The sequence below is a fragment of the Giraffa tippelskirchi genome, chromosome 2, assembly GCF_054371585.1.
Source record: "Giraffa tippelskirchi isolate mGirTip1 chromosome 2, T2T-mGirTip1v1.2.pri, whole genome shotgun sequence".
In the NCBI taxonomy this organism is placed as follows: domain Eukaryota; kingdom Metazoa; phylum Chordata; class Mammalia; order Artiodactyla; family Giraffidae; genus Giraffa; species Giraffa tippelskirchi.
The window spans coordinates 232,510,729-232,531,532 of record NC_137276.1 but is presented as its reverse complement, the minus strand read 5'-3'; the positions used below and the strand labels follow the sequence as shown (position 1 = coordinate 232,531,532).

At 45.2% G+C, this 20,804-nt stretch overlaps 1 long non-coding RNA gene across 1 annotated transcript in view; it reads left to right on the top strand.

Moving 5' to 3' along the window:
* The first annotated feature begins 64 nt into the window (after positions 1 to 64).
* LOC145539330 (uncharacterized) overlaps positions 65 to 20,804 on the top strand; it is a 33,977-nt gene continuing 13,237 nt past the window's right edge. Inside the window, exons 1-2 of the long non-coding RNA XR_014077719.1 lie at positions 65 to 140; positions 275 to 364. This is a non-coding gene — a long non-coding RNA (uncharacterized LOC145539330). The remainder of the gene's footprint in view (positions 141 to 274; positions 365 to 20,804) is intronic.

Sequence of the window (20,804 nt, the reverse complement as noted above, 5' to 3'; positions counted from 1 at the left end):
TTGTGGGTGATCAGGAGCAGGAACTGGAGAGCTTCTGAAGGAAATCTCCAGGCAAGGCTGGAAGGAACCAGAAGGGAGCGTTTCAGCTCCTCCTTCCAAGTTCTTGAGACTCTTCAGTGCTCAGAAGGGCATGGGGACAGGTGGGGAAGGGAGAGGTTAAAATTAGTACGCGGGTTAAAAAACAAAATAAAATTAGCAAACAGGTGCACAGCCATGCAAGAAAGCCAGACCTGCTGTTCTGGGAATAGGACATTTTTTTTTCTTTCTTTTGCAGGGAACCTTCCCAAATCATCTCACCTCCCTGTGAGCCAGATCTTGGCAGCTCTGTGAGGTCCATCTTCCTGGCTCTGTTCTGCCTGCTGAGGTAGTAGCTTTTCTTCCCCTCCCCCTTTCTTTTAAATATTCTTTTCTTCTCCTGATGGCTTCTCCCTCATGGTTTTCCAGTACAACTTGGGATGTAATACAGGGGAAAAACAAATGACAGATGAGACTTAAGAGTGGAATGTTCTGAATTTCTCAAAGGAGACGATGAAAGAAGGAGAAATGTTCAAGTAGCATCTAAAAGGGAGGAGAGAGGACAGATGAAAGCAAAAATTGGTAGTGGAGTTTGCAATAGGTGTGGGTGGGCGCCAATCGAGGGGCCTTGAATGAGCGTATACCCCACCAGTGACTCTGGTCTCCCGGAGAGGATGGCTGGATGGAGACACGGCAGAGGAGGGGCCAGCGTTTCCCCAAACATCAGAAAGGCCGAAGGAAGGCACACGTCATGAACCTGATGGCTGGATTTTCGTTGTTTCCTTTTAAAATACTTATTTCTTTTTAATTTTTTAATTGGAGTATGATTGCTTTATATTGTTTTGTTGGTTTCTGCTGTACAGTGAAGCGAATCAGCCATCGTTGCTTGTTGTTATTTAGTTGCTCGGTCGTGTCTGACTCTTTTCAAACCCACGGAGCGTAGCCCGCCAGGCTCCTCTGTCCATGGGATTTCCCAGGCAAGAATACTGGAGTGGGTTGCAATTTGCTTCTGCCATCCAGACCCTGGGGTCAAACTCTCAGCTCCTACTGTGTCTCCTGCTTGGCAGGCGAATTCTTTACCACTGAGCCACCTGGGAAGCCTGAATCAGCCATATGCATACACATATATCCCCTCCTTCTTGAGCCTCCCACCCACCCCATCCCAGCCCTGTAGGTCATCACAGAGCACTGAGCTGAGCTCCCTGAGCTTTACAGCAGCTTTCCATTGGCTGTCTGTTTTACCCACAGTAAGGTAGTGTGTATATGACAATGCTACTCTTCCAATTGTCCCACAGATGGTTTGATTTTCCTATTCTGATTCTTGGCCTTCTCTTAGATGTTTTTTCTCAAAGCTCCATCAGAAGAAACGGGCCTTGGAATTCTGTACTTCCTTTCTTGAACTTCCTGAATGGCAACCCCAGTCATGTAGACTGCAGGGTCTTGGAGCACCAACCACATTTTCTTCCACAGCTTGGCCTTGTGGTATTTTGTGCCCTGTCCATTTGTCACCTGATTCCAAATATGTATATGGTCCTTATGGTTGAAAGGAACAGTGTTTCAGGTCTTGTGAAAGTGAAGTGAAAGTGAAAGTTGCTCAGTCGTGTCTGACTCTTTGTGACGGTCCCATGGAATTCTCTAGGCTGGAATACTGGAGTGGGTAGCCATTCCCTTTTCCAGGGGATCTTCCCAACCCAGGGATCGAACTCAGGTCTCCCGCATTGCAGGTGAGTTCTTTACCAACTATCAAGGAAGCCCTTCAGGTCTTATGCATGTACGCATTTGTGAAAAATGTCAGACTGCTTTGTCTTCATACCCAACGTTAAGGAACTTGTGTGGACTTGTCGAGTGACTTTGTGGGTTATTCTTCAGGAGTCATCCTCTAAACTTGCTTAGAAGTTATGAAATGTGTCTTGATATCAGTCTTGGTCTTTGAGTTGGCAAATGGTCTCAATACAAAATAGTTCCAAACACTGGCATGCAGTCGGATTCCTAGATGCCTTCTGACACTCATTAGAGCTTTCGTTTGCAGTTGTTCTTCGATCACTTATCCGTTGTGTTAATTATGCTTTGTTAATTTCTTAATGTCTCGTATTTGCTGCCATGTGTGATCATAGCATTGTAATAAAAGCCATTAATTTGTAGGTGATGGCAGGTGGTAGGCAGCCAAATGTGAGCTAGAAGGAGAAGTGAATTTATAGACCACATCACAATATTTTTCTCTTCAAAGTTCCTATAATGTTCTCTTGCAAAGCCTTGTGTATGTGTGTGTGTGTGTTTGTCTTGAGGACACAAGCCTTTGAAATAATTTTTCTCCAGGAAGTCTCTCTGGTGCCAATTCTCCATGACAACTGTCGAAAATACCCTGAAATGTTTTATAAAAAAGAAACCCCAAACCCAATAATAGTAATAAAATTTCTGGAAGCAAGGGTAGAGATCAGCCAAGGGAATTAAAAAGTTTCTGAGTAGCAGAGTAGTCATTTCTGCAGTTGCAATTCTAATCATGTTGAAAATTGTCATTGTCTTGAATCCCTTTAATGAGAAATCTCTCTGGGTTGCTTGTAACGCCTCTGGTATGAGTGTCTTGGAAAAACAAGTCTAATTTCTGGCTTCCCTTAGGGAAGAGGAAGATGGAATATTTTTTCCCTTTTCTTGAGCAGCATGTAATTTTGTCAGATTCCCGCTGAGAAGCTCCACGTGGCATCAGTGTGATAAATGGCTATGTGGCTCTGCAAATAATTTGAAATTCTGGGGAAATCCTCCTGGGTTGCCAGGAAGGGGGGGATCTGTGCCACATTTTGGGGAAAGTAGATATTTGAGATGAATGGCGTCACCACTGGAGTGCACACGTATTTCATGTCAGTTGCCCACCTAGACAGGGCAGACCAAGAGGACATTGACCATCTCACAGTAAGGGTACTGATCAATCTCAGTCCTTGGAGGTGGCTGAACTCACCTTGGAAGACCTGCCTGCAGAGAAGGCAGCTTTATCCCATACCTGGGACTTCAGAAAGTTGACAGAGGGCTTCAGTTATGTTGGGAAAGCGTGCAGATGAAGGTTTCCCCGGGAACTCCTGTTCTGACTTGAAATTGCTGGGGCCAGTTACTAACCTGGGAGTCCGGGCACCCTCTGATGGGGGGTGGGGCAGGGAAGGCATCTGAATGGCTCTTTGTCTGGACCCTAGCAACGGTCACAGTGGATTTGCGGTTTCTTATGGGAGGCCAGCCTCCTCGGGGGCCCTCTGGCGACCCAGACAGGGCCGATTTTAGGGCCTGGAGCCCCCACTCCAGAGCCCGGAGCATGTGATGATGTGAAGGGAGGAAGGGGTGTGTCTTTGTCCCTTGGCCCTCTGCGGGCTGGTGTTTCCTCGAAGAGGGAATAGCTGACGTCCCCTTCCCAGGGCCTGAAGCATCACAGAACAGACGTTAGTTCTAGTTCCCTCGTCAGATCCCCAAGAAGCTCAACTTCCTTGAAAGAAACCCCGTGATCCTGTGGAATCTCTTCCCTGGAAGTTCACTGAGGGCAACCAGTCAATAACGACCAGGCCAGCAGTTAAATCAGATTCTGCACAGATTTTAAGCACTTCGGGGAGGCCCTCCACCCCGAGACTGCCTCTGTGGCCTTGCCCCCTTCATGGGCGGCCTCCTCCTAGCAAAGGGCAGGGTTGGGGAGATCTACATGGGCCATCCTTGAAGCCCCACAACTATTTTTTTTTGTATACCGTAAAAGTCATCCTTTTAAAGGGCACAATCCAGTGGTTATTTTTTAAAAATTTATTGGAATATAGTTGATTTACAGTGTTGTGTTAGTTGCAGGTATACAGCAAAATGATTCGTTTATCTCAGTCTCAGTTCAGTCGCTCAGTCGTGTCCAACTCTTTGCGACCCCATGAACCACAGCACGCCAGGCCTCCCTGTCCATCACCAACTCCCGGAGTTTACCCAAACTCATGTCCATTGAGTCGGTGATGCCATCCAACCATCTCATCCTCTGTCGTCCCCTTCTCCTCCCGGCTTCAATCTTTCCCAGCATCAGGGTCGTTTCCAATGAGTCAGCTCTTCGCATCAGGTGGCCAAAGTACTGGAGTTTCAGCTTCAACATCAGTCCTTCCAGTGAACACCCAGGACTGATCTCCTTTAGGATGGACTGGTTGGACCTCCTTACAGTCCATATACATGTATTCATTCTTCCCAGATTCTTTTCCCATTTAGGTTATTACAGAATTTTGAGTAGAGCTCTCTGTCTTATATAATAGGTCCTTAGACCAATAGGTCCTGTTGGTTATCTATTTTATATATGGTAGTATATGTTAATGCCGAGCTCTTAACTTATTCCTTCCCCGAACCCCCTTCCCCCTTTGGTAACTGTAAGCTTGTTTCCTGTTGTTAGTAATATGTCTGTGAAACCCTTTCTGTTTTGGAAATAAGTTCATTTGTATCCTTAAGATTCCACATATAAGAAATGAACGTGAAAGTGAAAGTTGCTCAGTCGAGTCCGACTCTTTGCCACCCCATGGACTATACAGTCCATGGAATTCTCCAGGCCAGAATACTGGAGTGGGTAACCTTTCCCTTCTCCAGGGAATCTTCTCAACTCAGGAATCAAACTGGGGTCTCCTGCACTGCAGGTGGATTCTTTACCAACTGAGCTACCAGGGAAGCATATAAGAGATATCATGTGATATTTGTCTTTCTCTGTCTGACTTCATTTAGTGCGATAATCTCCAGGTCCATCATGTTGCTGCAAATGGCATTATTTCATTCTTTTTTTATGGCTGAGTAATATTCCATTGTGTATATGTGCCGCATCTTCTTTATCCATTTATCTGTAGATGGACATATAGGTTGCTTCCATGACTTGGTTATTGTAAATAGTGCTGCAGTGAACAATGGAAACCTCACAATGATTTCTAGTCCCTGAGTTGTAAGGAATTCTGGAGTTGAAGAACATACCTGCTTTCCTGCTGGGGCAGGAGGAAAAGTACCTTCTTGCTAGAAAGCTACAGCTTTCCTGTAAGGGGCCAAATAGGTTTTTAAAGCTTTGCTGGTCATTTAGACAATAGCTTAACACTGCCATTATCACATGAGAGCAGCTATGCGTCATACTTAATGAGCAGTCGCGGCTATGTTCCAATAAAGCATTACTTGCAGTAACAGGCAGTGGGACTTCCCTGGTGGCGCAGTGGATCGGAATCTGCTGCCAATGCAGGGGACATGGCTTTGATCCCTGGTCCAGGAAGATTCCACACGCAGCGGAGCAACTAAGCCCGTGTGCCACAGCTCCTGAAGCCTGTGCACCCCAGGCCCTGTGAACCCCAACTCCTGAGTCCCTGTGCCCAGTTCTGAGTCCTCTGCAGGTTTGGTCCAGGGCTCGGGTTCGTGACTCCCTAGCGTCCCCCCCATGTTCAGTCACTTGTGTCTGTGTGACCTCGAGGGGGACAGCAGATTCCTTACCTGGTATGTGTGTCTCAGCATCTTCATCTGGGAAGTGATGCCAGCCTCCCTCCCGTAGTGACAGAAAAGCATTTCATGGTTCAGTGGTTGATTTCATGTGTCAACTTGGCCAGCTATGGTGTCCAATGATTTCATTAAATGCTAATCTAGGCACTGCTGTGGAGATATTTTGTAGGTAGGATGTTGATTTAACCTCAATGATCAGCAGACTTTAAGTCAAGGAGGTTATATTATCCTCAGTACTGCGGATGGGCCTCGTGCAGTCAGTTAAGAGGCTCTTAGAGCACATCAGAGACTTTCCCGAGGAGGAAGAGATTCTACTTTCAGTTCCTGCCTGAGACTTTATAGCCCACCCTATAGCCAGACGCCAAAACTGCAGGTGCCAATTCCTTGAAATCAGGTCATCTGTCTGCCTGTTTGTCCACACACGCGCACGTGCGCGCGCGCGCACACACACACACACACACACACACACACACACACACACAGCTGGTTCTGTTGCTCTAGTAGAACCCTCACTGATACACATGGTAAGAGCAAAACAGAGATGCAATTGTGATGACGCATTTAGTTAACAAAGTGAGAGTTTAATGATGTGTTTTCCACTGGGAAGGTAGAAAAAAAAAAAAAGCCTGTCTTAAATGGAAAAGGTGGATCTATTTTTGGTTCTTCTGCTTTCATCCCAGGGGTCATTAAGAGACAGACGTCTGTTAATGCAGAAGTGTTGATGACTCTCCCCCCAACCCCTCACTCCCACCCAGTTTGGCTCAATGGGCCTTGGAGTTGTTCACTTAATGATTCTCAGGTATGAATCAAGACAGGCTAGGCATCGTAGCTGCTTGCCTAACTCCAGCTCTGCAGGTGAGATTACGCCCTGTCAGGCACACCCCAGCAAGGCTTTAGGGGGAAATCCAGTGGTGTGTTCAGGCATTATTCACTCTTGCTAATGAATAAGTCATCTTGGGTAGACAGCAGAGGTCTGGGTAAGTGACTCCGGGGCCTTAGAATCCGGGGCCTTAGAAGAAAGTTATGAGCCATGTTGAGTCTGAACCTTAAAGTAAATTACCCGTTTGGCGTCCAGGCTAAATGCCAGGCACAGGCCACTGGGCTGAGTCTTCTTGCAGTGAGCAGCTGTGTCGAGTTACCCTGATGCCAGCTCGTAGGAATGCAGCCCAGCACATGTTTCAGTTCTCCCAAGCAAAAACCTCTGCGCCATGTGGCTGGTGGCCCCTGGACCTGAAGATCTCTGAGAACCGAGGTGGCAGAGAGCAGGGAGGGCAACGGTCTACCTGCAGGGCCCAGAGGGTCCAAAGGGCACCTGTTTCAACTCTGGGACGTCAACAACGGTGCCATTGACAACACAAGCTACCAGGGGCCGGCCTGCGGTCTGTCCTTGGCAGCCCTTGAGCTGGAGGAAAATGTGAATTCACGCTGGGAGGAAAGAAAAGGATGAGCAGCTCCTCCAGAAAAAATCAGCCAGAAACTGCCAGGGGTTAGGGAGCCCCCCCCCCACTTTCAGCGGCTAAATCTCTGACTAGGCCTGCCAGAGGCAACAAATAAAAATACAAGATGCCAGAAAACAATGGTGCTGGGACAGCTGAATATCCACATGAAAAGTGTGAAGTCAGAGTCTTTCTTTCTATCGTATACCAAATGTGCTCGTGGACTTAAATGTAAGAACTAAAACTGTAAAATGGGCTTCCCTGGTAGATCAGCTGGTAAAGAATCTGCCTGCAGTGCGGGAGACCTGGGTTCCATCCCTGGGTTGGGAAGATCCCCTGGAGAAGGGAAAGGCTACCCACTCCAGTATTCTGGCCTGGAGAATTCCATGGACTGTATAGTCCATGGGTGGCAAAGAGTCGGACACGACTGAATGACTTTCACTTTTCAAAACTATAAAGCTATAGAAGAAAATAAAGAGTAAATTGTTGTGACTTTGGGTTTAGGCAAAGCCTCCTTAGGTATGACACCAAGAGCATACGCAACAAAAGAAAAAAACAGATTAATCAGACTTCAACAAAATGGAAAAGATTTGTCTTTCAAAGTGGCTCAATGGTAAAGAATTCTTCTGCCATTGCAGGAGATGTGGGTTCAGTCCCTGGGTGGGGAAGATTCCCCTGGAGAAGGAAATGGCTCACCCATTCCAGTATTCTTGCCTGGGAAGTCCCAAGGACAGAGGAGCTTGGCAGTCTATAGTCCATGGAGTTGCAAAGAGTCAGACAGGACTGAGTGGATAAAGAACAGAAACATTTCCAAGAACACAATCAAGAAAGTGGACAGACAATTCACAGAATGGGAGGAAGTATTTTCAGGCAATTTAACTAATATGAGTATAGTATTCAGAATTTATGAAGAACTCTTACACTCAATACTAAAAAGATGAGCAATTCAATTGAAAAATAGGCATAGAATCTGAATAGGGGACTTTGTCGGTGGCCCCGTGGTTCAGACTTTGCCTTCCAATGCGGGAGATGTGGGTCAGATCCCTGGTCGGGGGGCTAGGATCACTCATGTCTCATAGGGTCAAAAAAAAAAAACAGAACAGAAACAATATTGTAACAAATTAAATAAAGACTTTAAAAATGATCCACCTGAAAAAAAAATCTGAATAGATGTGACTTCAAAGAAGATGCACAAACAGCCAGAAAGCACATGAAAAGATGCTTGCTGGTCACTAGAGAAATGAAAATCAAAACCATAGTGAGTTAGCACTTCATACCCACCAAAGTGGTATAATAAAAAAGCCCAGAGACTCTTTTAGTAATTGTAGCAAAGATGTGGAAAAATTGAAACCCTGTATATTGCTGGTGGAAATAAAATAGTTTAGCTGCTGTGGAAAATGGCTTGGTAATTTCTCTAAAGGTCAGAGTTATTGTGTGACCCAGTAACGCCACTCCTAGGCACACACCCGAGAGAAAGGAAAACACACATCCACACAAAAACTTGTGAATGGATGTTCACTGCAGCATTGTTCACAGTGGCTTGAAAGTAGGAATAGCTCAGTGTCCATCAACTGATGTTTGGATGAAGAAAGTGTGTTACATCCATCCAACGGAATATTATTTGGCTGTAGTAAAGAACAAGATTTAGCTCAGACAGTAAAGAATCTGCCTGCAATGTAGGAGACCTGGGTTCAGTCCCTGGGTCGGGAAGATCCCCTGGAGAAGGAAATGGCAACTCACTCCAGTCTTCTTGCCTGGAGAATCCTATGGACAAGGAGCCTGGTGGGCTCCAGTCCACAGGGTTGCAAAGAGTCGGACACGACCGAGCTACTAAGTACACAAAGAACAAGATACTGACCTGTGTTACATGGATGAACCTTGAAAAATCACGCCAAGTGGAGTAAGTCAGTTATAAAAGACCACATATTGCAAAATGTCCAGAATAGACAAATCTATAGAGGCAGAAAGTAGATTAGTGGATGTCAGGGGCCAGGGAGCTGAACTGGGTGCAAGTGATGGATGTGACCACAAATGCACATAGGGTTTCTTGGGGGGTGATGAAAATGTTCTAAAAAAATTGACTTTGGCAATGGTTATACAACTCTGTGAATGTACCAAAAACCCACTGAATTATATTTAAATCGGTGAATTGTATGGTATATAAATTATACCTCAGGTCAGTTCAGTTCACTCGCTCAGTTGTGTCTGACTCTTTGTGACCTCATGAACTGCAGCACGCCAGGCATCTCTGTCCATCACCAACTCTGGGAGTTCACCCAAACTCATGTCCATTGAGTAGGTGATGCCATCCAAACATCTCATCTTTTGTCATCCCCTTCTCCTCCTGCCCTCAATCTTTCCCAGCATCAGGGTCTTTTCCAATGAGTCGGTTCTTTGCATCAGGTGGCCAAAGTAGTGGAGTTTCAGCTTCAACATCAGTCCTTCCAATGAATATTCAGGACTGATCTCCCTTAGGATGGACTGGTTGGATCTCCTTGTAGTCCAAGGGACTCTCAAGAGTCTTCTCCAACACCACAGTTCAAAAGCATCAATTCTTCAGCGCTCAGCTTTCTTTATAGTCCAAATCTCACATCCATACATGACTGCTAGAAAAACCATAGCCTTGACTAGATGGACCTTTGTTGGCAAAGTAATATCTCTGCTGTTTAATATGCTGTCTAGGTTGGTCATAACTTTCCTTCCAAGGAGTAAGCATCTTTTAATTTCAAGGCTGCAGTCACCATCTGCAGTGATTTTGGAGCCCCAAAAATAAAGTCAGCCACTGTTTCCACTGTTTCTTCATCTATTTGCCATGAAGTGATAGGACCGGATGCCATGATCTTAGTTTTTTGAATGTTGAGCTTTAAGACAACTTTTTCACTCTCTTCTTTCACTTTCATCAAGGGGCTCTTTAAAATACTGAATGCCCAGTTAAATATGAATTTCAGGCAAATGAGGACTAATTTTTAGTATAATATTTCTTGCAATGTTTGGGATATGCTTATATGAAAAAATTTACCATCTTTATCTGAAATTCGAGCTGCCTCAAGGTGGCCTGTATTTTATCTGGCAGCCTCATGACCTGAGTGCACGGCCATCACGTGAGAATAACTTTGAGAAGGATTAGAACTGAGGGGTCACTAAATTTTTTCAAGCTTTTTGTGTTGTATTGGGGTAAAACCAAGTAACAATGTTGTGCTAGATTCAGGTGAACAGCTAAGGAACTCAGTGATACTTATACATGTGTCCATTCTCCCCCAAACCTCCCTCTCCTCCAGGCTGCCACAGAACATTGAGTCCAGTTCCCTGTGCTGCACAGCAAGACCTTGTTGGTTGTCCGTTTAGAATACTGCAGTGTGTACAGTGGTCACTATTTTTTAACCCCTGCTAGGCTCCTGGAATCAGAGACAAAATCAGCCTGGAGGCTCCGGATCTCACAGGCCAGAGGTGGTTCCCATTTCTTTTTTTTTTTTTTTAATAAATTTATTTATTTTAGTTGGGGGCTAATTACTTTACAATATTGTAGTAGTTTTTGCCATACATTGACATGAATCAGCCATGGGTTTGCATGTGTTCCCCATCCTGAACCCCCCTCCCACCTCCCTCCCCATCCCATCCTTCTGGGTCATCCCATTGCCCCAGCCCTGAGCATTTGTCTCATGCATCGAACATGGAATGGTGTTCTGTTTCACATATGATAATATACATGTTTCCATGCTATTGTCCCAGAACGTCCCACCCTCACCTTCTCCCTCAGAGTCCATAAGACTGTTCTATGCATCTGTGTCTCTTATTCTGTCTCGCATATAGGGTTATCGTTACCATCTTTCAAATTCCATATATATGCATTAGTATACCGTATTGTTGTTTTTCTTTCTGGCTTACTTCACTCTGTATAATGGGCTCCAGTTTCATCCATCTCAATAGAACCGATTCAAATGTATTTTTTTTAATGGCTGAGTAATATTCCATTGTGTACATGTACCACAGCTTCCTTATCCATTCGTCTGCTGATGGACATCTAGGTTGCTTCCATGACCTGGCTATTGTAAACAGTGCTGCGATGAACACTGGGGTACATGCGTCTCTTTCAATTCTGGTTTCCTCAGTGTGTATGCCCAGCAGTGGGATTGCTGGGTCATATGGCAGTCACAGGCCAGAGGTGGTTCCCATTTCTGAAGGTCGTGCTTTAAGAGGCTTCTCGAGTTACTTCTAAGCAGTTGTCATCTGTTTTGCCAGCCAGGGAGGGTCTCGATCAAAATGCTCAGGGATCTCACTGTGAAAGAGGCAGGGCCTACAGGTTATCTCTTTTCTGCATCTCATCCTATAATAGAAGCGCGTCTTTCCTCTCACCTTGTTTGGAATCAGGGTCGGCATCCTGGATCTTCTTCTTTTTAACCAGAGATTTTTGTTTATTTTTGGCTACACTAGGCCTTTGTTTGTCACCCTGCTTATTTAACTTATACACAGAGTACATCATGAGAAACACTGGGCTGGAAGAAGCACAAGCTGGAATCAAGATTGTCGGGAGAAATATCAATAACCTCAGATATGCAGATGACACCACCCTTATGGCAGAAAGTGAAGAAGAACTAAAGAGCCTCTTGATGAAAGTGAAAGAGGAGAGTGAAAAAGTTGGCTTAAAGCTCAAAGTTCAGAAAACTAAGGTCATGGCATCTGGTCCCATCACTTCATGGAAAATAGATGGGGAAACAGCGGAAACAGTGGCAGACTTTATTGTTTTTGGCTCCCAAATCATTGCAGATGGTGACTGCAGCCATGAAATTAAAAGATGCTTGCTCCTTAGAAGAAAAGTTATGATGAACCTAGTAAAGTCGCTCAGTCGTGTCCGACTTTTTATGACCCCAGGGACTGTAGCCTACCAGGCTCCTCCCATGGGATTTTCCAGGCAACAGTACTGGAGTGGGTTGCCATTTCCTTCTCCAGAGGATCTTCCCCACCCAGGGATTGAACCCGGGTCTCCTGCATTGTAGGCAGACACTTTACCGTCTGAGTCACCAGGGAACCTAGAGAGCATATTAAAAAGCAGAGACATTACTTTGCCAACAAAGGTCCGTCTAGTCAAGGCTATGGTTTTTCCAGTGGTCATGTATGGATGTGAGAGTTGGACTGTGAAGAAAGCTGAGTGCTGAAGAATTGATGCTTTTGAACTGTGGTGTTGGAGAAGACTCTTGAGAGTCCCTTGGATTGCAAGGAGATCCAAGCAGTCCATCCTAAAGGAGATCAATCCTGGGTGTTCATGGAAGGACTGATGCTGAAGCTGAAACTCCAGTACTTTGGCCACCTGATGAGAAGAGCTGACTCATTGGAAAAGCCCCCGATGCTGGGAAGGATTGGGGGCAGGAGGAGAAGGGGACGGCAGAGGATGAGATGGTTGGATGGCATCACCGACTCAATGGACATGAATTTGAGTAAGCTGTGGGAGTTGGTGATGGACAGGGAGGCCTGGCATGCTACAGTCCATAGGGTCACAAAGAGTCGGACACGACTGAGTGGCTTAACTGAACTGAACTGAACTGAGGTCTTGGTTGCTACCTGCGGGCTTTCTCTAGTTGTGATGAGCAGGGCCACTGTCTCTAGCTGTGGTACCCAGGCGTCTCGCTGCAGTGGCCTCTCTTGTTGCGGCACACGGGCTTAGGGGCCCTAGGCATGTGGAATCTTCCTAGACCAGGGATGGAAACTGTGTCCCTGCACTGGGAAACTCTGAACCACGGCACCACCCGCGAAGCCTCATGTCTCTTCTGGCTGCTCTCAGATCAGTGAAAATCCTCTGGGCCCCTTGTTCCCCGCAAAGTCTCGGGTTAGTAATCAGCACGTGTCCAGCCCCATGGACTCGTGAAAACTCCTTCCTTTCCTCCTCCCCCAGCCTGGGGGAGAGGGAAATAGGGGAGGGGGCTGGTTCTTTCTTTGCTCTATCAGTTCCTTCTAAGTCCCCCTCCCCCACTATGGCACTGACCTCTCCGTGGAGTGGGGCACCCAGGACAGGTTGTGTTAATATATTTCTGGTACCAGTGTGGAGCTGGTCTCAGAGGGTGTTTCAAGTAGACTTTCTCGTGTTCTGTACAAACGCATGAGAATTTTTAAAATCTGCCTATGTAGTTGTTTGCTTTATTCTTAAAATATGTACACTGGTCACCAACTAAATATTGGACTTTTTTAATCCCCTCCTCCGTGTTTCTGTCCCTGCCCTCAGATCTTCTGGTCAAACCTCTGCTCCAAGGATGTGTGGCAAACCATCCTGGCTCACACCTGGGGGTGGATGGGAATCACCCAGTTGGAGGAGTGCTGAGCTCCGGGTTAGGACCCACAGCCACCAGAGAGTCATCCCTGAGGTCACCAGGCTTGTGTGGAGGCCTCCTGCTTGGAGGTCTTACTTTGGAAACTCAGTTATTTTCTTAACCCAGTGCTCTTGGGTCCTGGTCTGTGTTAGTCACACATACACATACACACAAATAATTTATGGGACACGATGCAATTATCTGAGGTTTGCCTTGCATCGAACCTGATAATAGCCACCAAGAAAAACCACCTACTAAGGCAGGTCCCCAGATATTTCTGGCAAGAAAGACAAATGACTTCTCTGGGCCATTCGGGGGGCGGGTTGACAGTGTGTCATTTGCATTTGCATAGCAAGGGGGGGACTCTGGGCCCCCACCACGTGCTTTCCGAGAATTGTTCTGGAACTTTCCTGGAACAGTCACCTCCCCAGATGAATACAGAGGGAAGGTATGACATTAGCATTGCTTTCACTGAGGCCTGGGAGGAAGGAGTCTGGGCGTTAGTGTCATCAGAGAGCCCGGTAGAGGGAAAATCTCCAGGGCTGGGAGCAGGTAGAAGGCCCAGTGAGTGGTGGCAGAGATGGGGCCAGCACTGTGTGCCCACCCCTGCTCCTCAGCATCACTCAGCGGCCAGGAGGTGGAATCAACGTGAGCGGCCATCGACGCATGAGTGCATAAGCAAAATGTGGTCCATCCATAGAATTGTTCAGCCTCATTCCTTATTACTAATATTATTCAGCCTTCAAAAGGGTGAAATTCTAACACACGTTCCAACAGGGGTGAACCTTGAGGACGTGATGATAAGTGAAATAAGCCAGTCACAGCAAGACAAATTCTGTAAAGATTCTACTTGATACGAGGTTCCTGGAGTAGTCAGACTCATACAGACACAAGTGTAATAGTAGGTGCAGGGGGAGGGGGGCGGAGGATGGGGGCTTATTGCTTAATGGGGACTGGGTTTGAGTTTGGGATGATGACTGGAGGGTGGGTGATGGTTGTTCAACCATGTGAATGTGCTTAATGACACTGACCTCTAACTGAAGAATGATCAAGATGGTAAATTTTGTGTTATGTATATTCTACTACAATGGAGAAAAAAGGTGAAAAAAGACACTATGAGGAAGAGCACCCCCCACCCTCAACGGGAGGAACTTGAGATGGTTCTTCCAAAGTGCTGGACACGCCATGATGAAAGTCTTCTCTTCAAGAACCTTCTCAGCTGGACTCTGCAGCCTCCTTTCTGAGCCCGGAAGTTAGAGCAAGTCTTCTCTCTGTCCCAAGGTCAAGATGCTGAATTTGCAGTTATGCAAATTTGCAGCATCAACAGATGCTGAATCTGTTCTCAACAGTACATTCTCTTCCACCTGCAAATACTTGTTCCAGTGGAAAACCAAGTGCCAGGCTGATCCAAGCACTTTCCATCTCTTTTCCAAGGCTCACGCTAGCCCCACGCTAGTCATGTAAGTGACTTGTCTAAGATCCTGCAGCTAAGAAGTGCCGGAAGCTAAAACTGAACCCGTCTGTCTACTCCAAGTCCTATGGTCTTAACTGCCATCCATTATGGCCATTCGTTTTTCGACCCTCAGCTCTGATTCCCGTTCTCTCTGAGAGCATCTCTGGCCTGGCAGCGATCAATATCACGTCTGCTTCCTGTCCCTCTGAATCATTATAATAATCTGGCTCACCTCTCTGAATCCCTGGAGCCTTAGCTATGAGCATGATGCCGCCTGCAATCCCTCTGAGTGTGATGCACAGAGAAAAATGACTTCTGCCCTGCTAGGGAATAAAAATATTAAAGGAAGATGATGTCTTTCACGGCTGGGAGCAGCCCTGATTTTTCTATGGTTCCTGTCTTTCATTGACTCGTGCTTCAGTATTCTTTTGGGAATGTCTTACTTCTACAGTGTTCTGAGTGAGGAACAGATTTAGTCAGCATGGCTGGCATCATGCAGTTAGATAAACTCCTGCTGATTACTGAACTGGGGAAAGTCGTCTGAGCCCAGTGGAGCAAAATTCCAAGTTCTCCTTTGTCCTTCCAAATGTGTCTGTCTGCGCCAATAGTATTCTACCCATCACATTAACATGAAGAATTTCTGAGAGAAAAACAAAGATCGCTTATAAACGTGTACATGTGGAGTCTAAATAGGAAAAGGAGTACATCAAGGCTGTATACTGTCACCCTGCTTATTTAACTTATATGCAGAGTACATCATGAGAAACGCTGGGCTGGAAGAAACACAAGCTGGAACCAAGACTGCCGGGAGAAATATCAATAACCTCAGATACGCAGATGACACCACTCTTATGGCAGAAAGCGAAGAAGAACTAAAGAGCCTCTTGATGAAAGTGAAAGAGGAGAGTGAAAAAGTTGGCTTAAAGCTCAACGTTCAGAAAACTAAGGTCATGGCATCTGGTCCCATCACTTCATGGAAAATAGATGGGGAAACAGTGGAAACCGTGTCAGAGTTCATTTTTGGGGGCTCCAAAATCACTGCTGATGGTGATTGCAGCCATGAAATTAAAAGATGCTTACTCCTTGGAAGGAAAGTTATGACCAACCTAGATAGCATATTGAAAAGCAGAGACATTACTCTGCCAACAAAGGTCCATCTAGTCAAGGCTATGGTTTTTCCAGTAGTCATGTATGAATGTGAGAGTTGGACGGTGAAGAAAGCTGAGTGCCGAAGAATTGATGCTTTTGAACTGTGGTGTTGGAGAAGACTCTTGAGAGTCCCTTGGACTGCAAGAAGATCCAATCAGTCCATCCTAAAGGAGATCAGTCTTGGGTGTTCATTGGAAGGACTGATGTTGAAGCTGAAACTCCAATACTTTGGCCACCTGATGCGAAGAGCTGACTCATTAGAAAAGACCCTGATGCTGGGAAAGATTGAGGGCAGGAGGAGAAGGGGACGACAGAGGATGAGATGGCTGGATGGCATCACCGACTCAAAGGACATGGGTTTGGGTAGACTCCAGGAGTTGGTGATGGATAGGGAGGCCTGGCGTGCTGCGGTTCATGGGGTCGCAAAGAGTCGGACACGACTGAGTGAACTGAACTGAACTGAACATGTGGAGTCTAAAAATATGGTACAGATGAACTTATTTGCAAAGCAGAAATAGAGACACAGATGTAGAGAACAAATGTATGGATGCCAAGTGGGCAAGGAGGGGGTGGGAGGAACTGATATTGGTGTTGACACATATATGCTGTTGTATATGTACATGTATATGCTGTTGACAGTATGTATAAAACAGATAACTAATGAGAATATACTCTATAGCCCAGGGAACTCTACTTAATGCACTGTGATGACCTGAATGGAAATGAAGTCCAAAATGGAGGGGGTTGATGTATATGTATGGCTGGTTCACTTTGCTGTACACTAGAAGCTAACACAACATTGTAAAGCAACTATACTCCAATAAAAATTAATTTTTTTAAAAAAGAAGAATTTCTGTTCAATAAAGAAGACTTTCCCATCAGTAAAGAAGATAAGGCAGACACGCAAGTATTTTCACACTAAGAGAAAATATTTGTAATATTAAAACTGACAGACGATAAAATTAGAAAATTATTGACTCGGTCTTGCTAACTTGTATTCTCACTTCCTGACTTAATGGTAGAAATAAAGTTTGATGGCAGAAAATAATCAAGTCAGGAAAGAATTGAGTCTTAATGTGGATGTTGTGACTAAAAATATTTAAAATTTTGATGTGATTTTCTCTAATAGATATATTGATACAGAAAGGAAGCACAGTGTAGTAGAAAGACCATATTATGGTCTAAATGTGTGTGTGTGTGTGCGCGCGCGCATGCCTGTGTGTGTGTGTATGCGCACACCATGTACTCAGTTGTGTCCGACTCTTTGTGGCCCCATGGACTGTAGCCCACCAGGCTCCTCTGTCCATGCAATTTTTCAGGCAAAAATACTGGAATGGGTAGCCATTTTCTTCTCCAGGGGATCTTCCCGACCCTGGGATCAAACCTGCGTCTCTTGCATCTCCTGCATTGGCAGGCAGGTTCTTTACCGGTGAGCCACTGGGGAAGACGTATGGTCTGAAGGTGTCTCCTCAAATTCCCGTGTTGAAGCCCTGACCACTGGTGTGGCTGTATTGGAATTGGGAGCTCTGAGGAATTAATTAAGTTTAAACAAGACCATAAAGGTGGGGCCCTGCTCCCAGAGGATTAGTGTCCTTGTAAGAAGAGACAAGAAGACAAGAGCTTCCCTGGTGGCTCAGCTGGTAAAGAATCCGCATGCAATGCAGGAGACCTGGGTTCAATCCCTGGGTTGGGAAGATCCCCTGGAGAAGGGAAAGGCTACCCACTCCAGTATTCTGGCCTGGAGAATTCCATGGACTATATTGTCCACAGGGTCACAAGGAGTTGGACATGACTGAGCGACTTTCACAAGAAGAGACAAGAATGGACTTGCTGCCTGCAAGTCAGGAAGAGCGCTCTCATCAGAAAATTACCATGTGACACCTTGACCATGGACTTCTTCTCAGCCTCAAAAATTGAGAGAAAATATGTTTCTATTGTTCAAGCTTCCTGGTTTGTGATATTTTTGTTATGGCAGCCTGAGAAGTCTAATACAGACAAATAGTGTGGGATCAAACACAATTAAGTTGGAATTCTGATTCTTCCACTTTGCTGATTGACCTTGGACAAGTTATTTCATTTTTCTGAACTTGATAAATAATGCAGGATCAGTGTATCTTATTGGTAGGTTTGTTGTTAGAGATAACATTTGACATGATCAAATTGCCATCATCCCTTGGATCATAGAAAAAGCAAGGGGATTTCATAAAAACATCTACTTCTGCTTCATTGACTATGATAAAGCCTTTGACTGTGTGGATCACAACAAACTGGAAAATTCTTCAAGAGATGGGAATACCAGAGCACCTTACCCACCTCCTGAGAAACCTGTATGCAGGTCAAGAAGCAACGGTTAGAACTGGACATGAAACAACAGACTGATTCCAAATAGGGAAAGGAGTACGTCAAGGCTGTATATTGTCACCCTGCTTATTTAACTTATATGCAGAGTACATCATGAGAAACCCTGGGCCAGATGAAGCACAAGCTGGAATCAAGATTGCTGGGAAAAATATCAATAACCTCAGATATGCAGATGACACCACCCTTATGGCAGAAAGTGAAGAAGAACTAAAGAGCTTCTTGATGAAGGTGAAAGAGGAGAGTGAAAAAGCTGGTTTAAATCTCAGCATTCAAAAAACTAAGATCATGGCATCTGGTCCCATCACTTCATGGCAAATAGATGAGGAAACAATGGAAATGGTGAGAGACTTTATTTTCTTGGGCTTCAAAATCACTGCAGACAGTGACTACAGCCATGAAATTAAAAGGCCCTTGCTCCTTGGAAGAAAAGCTTATTAAGAAGAACAGCGTATTAAAAAGCAGAGACATCACTTTGCTGAAAAAGGTCCATAGAGTTTTTCCAGTAGTCATATATGGTTGTGAGAATTGGACCATAAAGAAGGTTGAACACTGAAGGGTTTATGCTTCTGAACTGTGGTGTTGGAGAAGACTCTTGAGAGTCCTTTTGACTGCAAGGAGATCAAACCAGTCCGTCCTAGAGGAAATCAGTCCTGAATATTCATTGGAAGGACTGATGCTGAAGTGGAAGCTCCAATACTTTGGCCACACGATGTGAAGAGCCGATTCATTGGAAAAGACCCTGATGCTGGGAAAGATTGAAGGTAGGAGGAGAAGGGGACGACAGAGGATGAGATGGTTGGGTGGCATCCCCGACTCAATGGACAGGGGTTTGAGCAAACTCTGGGAGATAGTGAAGGACAGGGAAACCTGGTGTGCTGCAGCCCAAGGGATTGCAAAGAGTCAGACGTGACTGAGTGACTGGACTGAACTGAACTGAGACACTCAGTGGGGCTTCCCTCATAGCTCAGTGGTAAAGAACCCACCTTCCAATGCAGGAGAAAAAGAGGCAAAGTTTGATCCCTAGGTTGAGAAGATCCTGAAGTTTGAACTGGCAAACCACTTGAATATTCTTGCCTGACAAATTCCATGGACTGAGGAGCCTGGCAGGCTACAGTCCATGGGGTCACAAAAGAGTCAGACACAACTGAGTGACTAAACACACAGACAGACAGATACTCAATAGGGTCTAATTCAGTTGTAGTATATACTTTAAGCCAGTTTTCTTTCCTAAAAGCCAATCCTTGCCTAGTCATTATGAGACACTGAATATTTGGTAACTTGGAGGATATGTGTTGTAATTGACAGGGCAAAGGGAATGCTTTCCCAAATGCAATATGTATTTCTGTATTTATTCTTTCTGTTTTAAGATATTGGCATAGAATCCTCTTGGGAAGAAAGCAGTTCATGCCACTATTAGTAACCACACAGGTGGTCATTCCTGGTCTAAACTCCCCAGTGAGGCTCTGAGGAGCTGGAAGCTTACAAATAGAATCCAGCCTCCTCCCTTAGACCTGGCCAAGAGAAATGCATCTTCACTCCAAGGGAAAAGCTCTTAAAAGAGCCTGAGTGTTTACTTAAAATGTGGTGAGCACCTTCAATTCCAGCCACACTTCACCAATATTTAACTAGACACTAACTGCTAATTCTAAGGTGAATCTTTGTGGAAGTGTCAAAAATACTGAGAATCAGACACTTAAACGCTGCTCCAATATCTGGTTCTTGCAATTTTTGTGTGGATTGTGGGAGGTAGTGTGTGGAGAGGTCTTTGCCAAAGTTGACATTTTAGAGGTAGTCTCAAAATTGCTTCTGCAAATGTGGGAAAACTGTCACTTGACATTGCACAAATCCTCAGGTTTAGCACTTCTGTTGAGCCTGAATTTTTGTGGCCTTGATATAGTCACTGCTTTCCAAGCAAGGTACATATTCTGATGCCCCCATTATCAATTTATCAGATGAACATGTGGGAAGAGGCCAGAAATTCCTTTGTGATTTTGTTAGTTTGGATTCCAGTGGGGCAAAATGTGAAACTGGAGAATTTATGTCACCCTTTTCAACTATAGAATAAATAATACTGACCATGAAACAGTTGGGACAACCCATGATGAATCTAGCTTAAAATTGAAGGTAAGCTTCATTTCTTCTTCCTCAGAAGGACAACCTTTGCCCCTTGATTATGCTTCTCCTCATTAGTCATGGAGACTTTTGTTCAGTGCTTAAATTATAGGCTCATCTACATTCCTGAAAGTCTGTATCAACTGTACATGTCTTGAGCTATTGGCTATCGGGAATTCCAGATTTTGTGTGTCATTGCCATGGCTGATGAACTTCATGGGCAATTAAACTAGGGGTGGGGAAAGTGGTTGGTTGAAAAATATCCCAAGGGACTAAAAACATTTATCAGGCACCTCTGTGAACTGCCTATCTGTTCATTGAGAATGTGGCAAGTGCATTGTGGTTTTCTTTTAGAATTGCTTGGGCAGAGTCCAAACAACTTGGTCTGATACTGCACCTGGGATCCTGGCATTGGTTCTGATCCTGAAAAGACATGAAGGGTGAAATACCTAAGAGGCACCAGCATTCCACGTCAGGTGACAGAGCATCATTCAAGAATCCACAGGGGAAGGCTCACCCAGG